Source organism: Benincasa hispida, chromosome 3 (assembly GCF_009727055.1).
Source record: "Benincasa hispida cultivar B227 chromosome 3, ASM972705v1, whole genome shotgun sequence".
Taxonomy (NCBI): domain Eukaryota; kingdom Viridiplantae; phylum Streptophyta; class Magnoliopsida; order Cucurbitales; family Cucurbitaceae; genus Benincasa; species Benincasa hispida.
In genome coordinates, this window is record NC_052351.1 from 40,657,123 (window position 1) to 40,665,061 (window position 7,939).

The window sequence follows — 7,939 nt, forward strand, 5'->3', positions numbered from 1 at the left end:
CATCAAGAATCAATAAGCATTCTAATTCATTAATTTTGGCTATAATTAAGCATGCTTATAAACTAATAAGAGGGTTTCAAGACATACCTTTGTAGAACCACTTTAAACTCGATTTCAGCTGCAAATCTTCTCCAAATCTTCTTGTGAACCACCTCAGGCCTTCTCTACTATTCTCTTGGAGCCTTAGATTGAGTTGTGAGACTCAAAATAAGCTTGAATAAAGGGAATTTGGAGAAGAAGTTCACTGATGCACCATTGAAGAACTCCTTCTTCAACCTTAAGTTCTTCAGCAAAAAATTTTCAGGTGCTTTAGTTTGCATGCCCGATTCTCAACCCAATCTCCTCTATTTATTGCAAGACCATCATGCAAAATAGGTTGTTGCATGAGGAGCAACTCATGTTTAGAGATTGACACAAGAAGAAGGTGAGAAATAAGTGAGCTACCCAAAGAAGAAATTGGAGTTCTCCCACTTTTCCATTTTCAAATTTTCAATTTTGTTTTATAAATTGATTTCCAAAATCAATTTTGTTTCAAAATTGATAACTTTGTTAATTTTACAAAATTAATTCATTAATTATATTTCTAATAAAATTAATAAATAAATAATTAAACAATTTAACTAATTCGAATTAATTCAATATCAAATATTAAATTAATTTTAACATAAAAATCCACCACCATGAATCCCTATTCATGAATTTAATATTTAAATATTAATTGATTCTCCAATTCCGTTTAATTCTAAAATTAAACACGTAATTATATCAAATATAATTACTAATTTCCTTAATTCTAATTTGAACATTTCAAATTAATTTATCACGCTACTCTAAGGCTAATTCATTTACGAGCTAGTAGGGGACCTTGTGGACCTATAGGTCATAGGCTTCAACAATCTGAGATTAATTGGCTAAACTCCTTGCACTGAATTAACCCTCATTTATTAACTAATGGGTCACTTTACTAAAGCCTATAGTTGTACTCCTCTCACTATAGATATATTATGTCCAATCGATATAACCATGATTAGTAAGTTAACCCTTCATAGATTGTTCGTAATAATGGTTGGGTCAAATGTCTGTTTTACCCCCGAGATTACCTTTTGTTCCTTAAGTCCCACTGATTCTCTAATGAACAATTGATTTGTGATTCGATCAACAAACGGAGTTCTCCTCGAGCCAATAAGAGGGTGGGCCCCTTGTTCAAGATTCAGAGTCACCACTTAAGAGAACAACCGCTCTACTATCCCTAAAAGTTGGTAGACGTGGATTTCATCTTGTATCCTATGTCCCCAGCTGTCTACCTGTTCCTACCCCTGAAATGAAGGTTTATTGAGACGGCGCTATTGAGCCAACCCTCACCTATGAAAATCTAAGAATAATCCCAAATAAACAGGAGTTCATAGTTAGCTCAGGATTAAGGTCAAGTTACCTAGGTCATCACTTTGAAATAGTCAGTCTTAAATAGTAAACAACGTTATAAAGTAAGAGTGACTAATTTCGTAATCCGATCTTGTACAAAACCATTGCACAAGACGCCCCCACTTCTCATGTCATAACATGTACAAATTAGGATCACATCGTCTGTAGCACTTTACAACTCCTTGTAACAACTACTAAGCGGGCTGTATCCAATAGTGTTACCAGAATAAGGCACCCAACCTTATCCATATACTATAGATCTTTTTTACTATTTACTCGAACTTGATCCACTTTTATGTCTCCACATAAAGTTCAAATACTCATGTAATAGTCATGGATCTTTTAGTTTATTGGATTTATTTCTAAAACGAAATCAGCAATTCATATATTCAATATCAACTTATTGAATTTTCAGAATAATTTTTATTGTTTACAAACTACGAGTTTTAAGACAAAAAACCCAACAACCTCTTGTTCCTTAAGTCCCACTGATCCTCTAATGAACAATTGGTTTATGATCTGATCATCAAACCGTGTCCCTCTCGGGCCAACGAAAGGGTGGGGCCCCTTGTTCAAGCCCCAGAGTCAGTACTTAAGGGAACAACTTCTCTACTATCCCTGAAAGTGGGTAGGAGTGGATTCCATCTTGCACCATATGTCCCCAGCTATCTACCCAGTCTTACCCTTGAAATGGGAGGCTTATTGAGTCGGCGCTATTGATTCAACCCTCACCTATGCAAAATTAAGGATAATCTCGAATAAACAGGAGTTCATAATTAGCTCAGGATTAAGGTCAAGTTACCTAGGTCATCGCTTTAAAATAATCAGTCTTAAATAGTAAATAGCGTTATAAAGTAATAGTGACTTATTTTGCAGTCCGATCTTGTGCAAACTCATTACACAGGATGCCCCTACTCCTCATGTCATCACATGTACGAATTGGGATCACTTTGTTTGTAGCATTTTACAACTCCTTGTAACAACTACAGAATAGGCTGCATCCGATAGTGTTACCAGAATAAGGCACCCAACCTTATTCATATATTATAGATCATTTTGACTATTTCCTCAAACCTGATCCACTTATGTCTCCACATAAAGTTCAAGTACTCATGTAATAGTCATGGATCTTTTAGTTTATTGGATTTATTTCTAAAATAAAATAAGCAATTCATATATTCAATAACAACTTATTGAATTTTCAAAAATAAGTTTATTGTTTACAAACCACGAGTTTTAGGACATAAAACCCAACAATGCTCTACACTAGACCAGACATTTGTTATGTAGTGGGAATAGTCAATAGGTACCACTCTAATCCATGGTTTGACCACTGGACTGTGGTTAAGAACATCCTTAAGTATTTTAGGAAAACGAGAGACTACATGCTGGTGTATGGAACTAAAGATTTGATCCTTACGGGATACACTGAATATGATTTCCAGATCAATAGAGATTCTAGGAAATCCACATTAGCTTCAATGTTCACCCTGAACGAGGGTGTTATGTATGGTGTAGCATCAAGCAAGGATGCATTGCAGGCTCCTTTGCTGCTTGTGAAGCAACAAAGGATGCAGTTTGGCTCAGGAAGTTCCTAAGTGATTTGGAAGTCGTTCCAAACATGGACTTGTCTATCAGCTTATACTGTGACAACAGTGGGGCAGTAGCCAACTCTAAAGATCCTCGCAGTTACAAATGAAGAAAACATATTGAGAGGAAGTATCGTCCGATACAAGAGATTGTGCAACGAGGAGATGTGATCATCACAAAGATCGCTTCGGAGCACATCTCTGATCAATTTACAAAGGCTCTCTCGGCTAAAATGTTCGGGAGTTATCTAGAGAGTCTAGGTCTGCAAGACATGTACATTGTATAATCTAGGGCAAATGGGAGATGTGTAATAGGTATATGTATGCTCTAGTTAATATTTATATATTTACCATTTTCATTGTTTTAGGTTTTTGATATTATGTACATGCCATCAACTAGAGTTTTAGTTCAAGTGGGAGTTTGTTGGGTTTTATGCCTAAAACTTGTAGATAGAAAATGTAAGTAATTGATTGTCATCAATAAAGTTATTGATATTATTTCAATAAGTTTTATTGATTGTATTGTATTTGTTTTGTCTTAATAACCCTGAATCCAATAAATTAACATCCTAAATTTCTTATGAGTCTTGAACCGTATGTGGAGACATACAAGGATCAATATTCAAGACACAACCTAAAGGGTCTATAGTATAGGGATAAGGCTGGGTACCTATCCTAGTGACACTATAGACACGACTCACTTTATATCTGATACAAATACAATGATCCAACGTGTTCGTGTAGGTGACATGCCAGTGGAGGTATCCTATGCAATGAATTTGCATAAGATTGGACCGTGAAATAGTAACCATTAGATGTAACTCTGTTGACTAGTTAGATTTCTATTTCAATAGGATGACTTGGGTAACTTAGTCTTAATCATAAGTGTATTACGAACTCCTGTTCACAAGGAATTGTCCTTTAATTTGTATGGGTGAGAGTGACTAGTTTGTCGACTCAATATGCCTATTATTTTGGAGACAAGACCGAGTGGGGAGTTGAGAACATAATAATACAATATGGATTTCACTCATTCTCGATTATGGGGTAAGTAGATGAGTGTTTCCTTAAGTAGTGTCTCCCGAACTTGAACAAAGAGCCCTACCCTCAGTGGCCCGATAGATGTTTTTATTTAATGGTGGGACCATAAACAGTTTGTTCATTAGAGGAGCACCAGTACTTAATGACATAAAAGTAATCCAAGGGTAAAATAGTAATTTAACCTAACTAATGTTACGAACACTCATGAATAACTAACTTGTTGTCATTGATCTATATTCGTGGACACAGAAATATATCTGCAATGAGAAGAGTGCAATTATGGGTCTTTAGTGGAGTGTACCCATAGTTAACAGATATTGATTAATGTGGTTAATGAATTTAGCCAATTAATCTCATATCGTTGGAACTTCTGATATGTAGGTTTATTAGGTCCCTTCTTAGTTCGTAAAGGGAATTAAGGTATTTATATTTTGAATAGAGTTTGAAATGTTCAAATTCACTTAGGAAAATAGTATAATGTATAATGATACATTATAATATAAAGTTTATAATTTAATTAAACTTTATAATATGAGTTCAATTTTGAATATGATACAAAATTAATTTATGAGAGAATTAAATATTTGAAAGAGTTCAAATATTAATTTAATATGAATTGGATTCATATTAAAACTATAGGTTAAAATTAATGCGTATTAGATGCATGTTAAAACTATAGGTTATGAGAGAAATACAATTGAATATGATTCAAATGTAGGTTAAATTAAATATCACATATTTAATTTAGTAATTAATGAATTGGAAGATCAATTAATTATTTGATTTAATTTAATTTAATTTAATGAATTAATACTATAGCTTATGCGAGAAATGTTTGTTTAAATATGATTTAAATGAATTTATTAATTAAATTGGATTTAATTAAAAATTAATTAATTAATCTTAATCTTAATTTAATTTATTAAATAAAAAAAATAATAATAATAAATAACTCTCATACGTGGGAGTATAAAAAAGAACGTGGATCACTTCCCACGTTTAATTCTCAATCTCTCATGCCTAAATATATCTAGAGATGAGAGATGAAAAAAAAAAACGGATGAGATCACAAATCTATCACAAAAACATTCTGGTGAAGAACTCTTTCAAGAAAAATCACACAATTCTTGTGATTTTACTTTCCCAAATTTGAGATTGGTTCCCACAAACCATTAACCTCAATTTGTCAGAGAATAGGGAGGTTCCCAAGTGGTGACGTTTGTATATTCCATCCTAAAGAGAATTGGTCTTTTCATATGAGCTGTTAATGAAAGTAGGTAACGTTTTCCCGTTCTCTGTAAGTTTAAATTACTAAAAGATAAAGCATGCTTAACCTAATTTATACAGTAGGTTGAGGTTTTTTATATCTCTATTTTATTATGTATGTTTTGCTCGTGTACTGGTACGTTGGATTCTAAATGAATTTCGAGTTGGGTTTTGATTCTTCTACTGCGTTAGGATCTTATCCTTGCAAAGATAGGACAACTAGTAATACTCCCACAGTACATTATAAACAAAAAGCCATCTGCTACCCTTACATATGAAAAAGGGAGAGTGATCACTTACAATACAAAGTATAGGGAAAATAAACTAACATAACTAATGAAATACATAACATGAAAGCTCAAAAAAGGATGGATTGGGCATGTGGCCACGGGCAACACGCCCTGGCAAGCATGACCGTTACAGGCTCCCCCACTCAATTGTTTGAGGACCTCATCAACTGGCTCTATTCGAACTCAACAATTTGATGAACAACATTCTTTAGGTCTTTCCCACACTTCCAATTGATCTCTTCATCTGGAAGGTCTTTCTACTTCACTAGGATTTCCTGTTAATATTTTCGTGGTCGTCCAATGTGGCGCATTCATTCAAAAATTATTTCTCGTCTTCTTTCTCGATCGTGTTCTTCATCGTGACAGGTGGACATGTCACCATGTTGCGTTGTTCATCATTGGGATTGGGTGATAGGGCTTCAGATTGCTAACATGAATGATAGGATGAATCTTCATTCATGAGAGCAATTGAACCTGATAAGAGGTTTTCTCGATTTTCTCAATCACTTTGACTGACCCTTTATACTTTATCATGAGGCATTTGTAGGAATGATATATCACACAGAGGAAGACTACAAAATCAATAAGCACTTAAACTACATTTAATTTGAGTTTTAAGCATGTTGTACATATGATATTCAAGAGGGTTTGAAACACATATTACCTTTGAAGATTCCTCCACAAAATCAGCTGGAAAAACACCAAGATCTCGCTTGAATCACCGAGAGGACTACCATCAAGATCTTTTCTATTATGCTCAAGCTAGAATGTATGGTGGAAACACTTGAATCAAATTGAGTTGATGAGGTACGAGAGCAGGGTTACCAATGTAGAACTTTTTCTAACTTTTTCCAATCTCTCGCTAGCCTTCGTGCATGGAGCTTCTATATAGGTAAAAACCATGCAAATGTATCAAGTTGCATGTTGGGCAGCTCCAGCTTTAAGATTAGCAATGGAATTTAGTGATTCTCCAATACAGTTAGTGGATTCTTCCCAAAATATGGAGAGAAAAAAACCTACTAACTAAAAATGTTTTCAAAAAACATTATTTTCTAAATTAGTTTTATAAAAATTAAATCAAAATAATTAATTAGAAAAAACTAATTTTTAATTTAAATATTAATTTAATATCTAAATATTAAATTAATACAATATCACCAATAAACAATTTTTATATTCAAATCATAATTTAACTATCAATTGATTTTCTAATTTTGTTTAATTTCAATTAAATTAAATGTTTATAATTGTATCATATACAATTAATCAAAAATCCTAAATTCATGCATCAATACTCAATTCGTTATTCCAATTTAATGAGCTAGTGGAAGGACCTAATGGACCTACAGATCATGTGCTTCAACGATCTGTAATTAATTCGTTAAAACTCCTTAATCGAATTAATTACTATTTGTTAACTATCAAAACACACTACTATAGCTCGATAATTGCACTCTTTTCACTGTAGATATATTTGTATCCATATAAACTATAATCAGTAAGTCGATCTCACAGGTCGTTCGTAATCACAGCTGGGTCAAGATTATCATTTTACCCCTGTGAATACATCTTATTCCTTAAATTCCCACTGAACTTCTAATGAACAATTTGATTCATAATGCTTATGAATCAAGTCCTTTCTCTATCATGAGAAGGCGGTCTCTGATTGTTCAAGACCTGGAATCAGTACTTAAGAGAACAACCTATCTGCTAACCCTCAAATGGGTAGGAGTGAATTTCATCTTGCAAGGTTATGTCCCCAGTTATTCATCTGGTTTTATCCCAAAATGGAAGGCTTATTGAGTAGTGTTGTTGGACTACTCTCACCCATGCAGATCAAAGGATAATTCCAAATAAACAGGAGTTCATAGCTAGCTCGAGATTAGGATCGAGTTATTCTAGGTTACTTAAGTATGAAATAGTCAGTTTTAACAGTAAATGGTCGTCGTAAAGAAAAGTGACTATTTCTTGGCCCAATCTATATGTAAACTCATTACATAGGATGTCTCCACTCACATGTCTCTACACGAATGATCTACAGATCAAATCATTTGTATTACCTATACAAAATAGTCCGCACCAATAGTGTTATTAGGATGAGATACCCAATTTCATCCATATACTAATAGACCATTTAGGCTATATACTATTAACTTGATCCTATTTATGTCATCACATAAAGTTAAAGTATTCATACTATAGCCATGGATATGTTTATTGGATTTTTGTACTAGAATGGAAAATCAACAACTTTATTGAATAAAATACTCAATAATATTTTATTGATAAATAGAATGTTTAACACAAACTGCAAGTTCTAAGACATTGCCA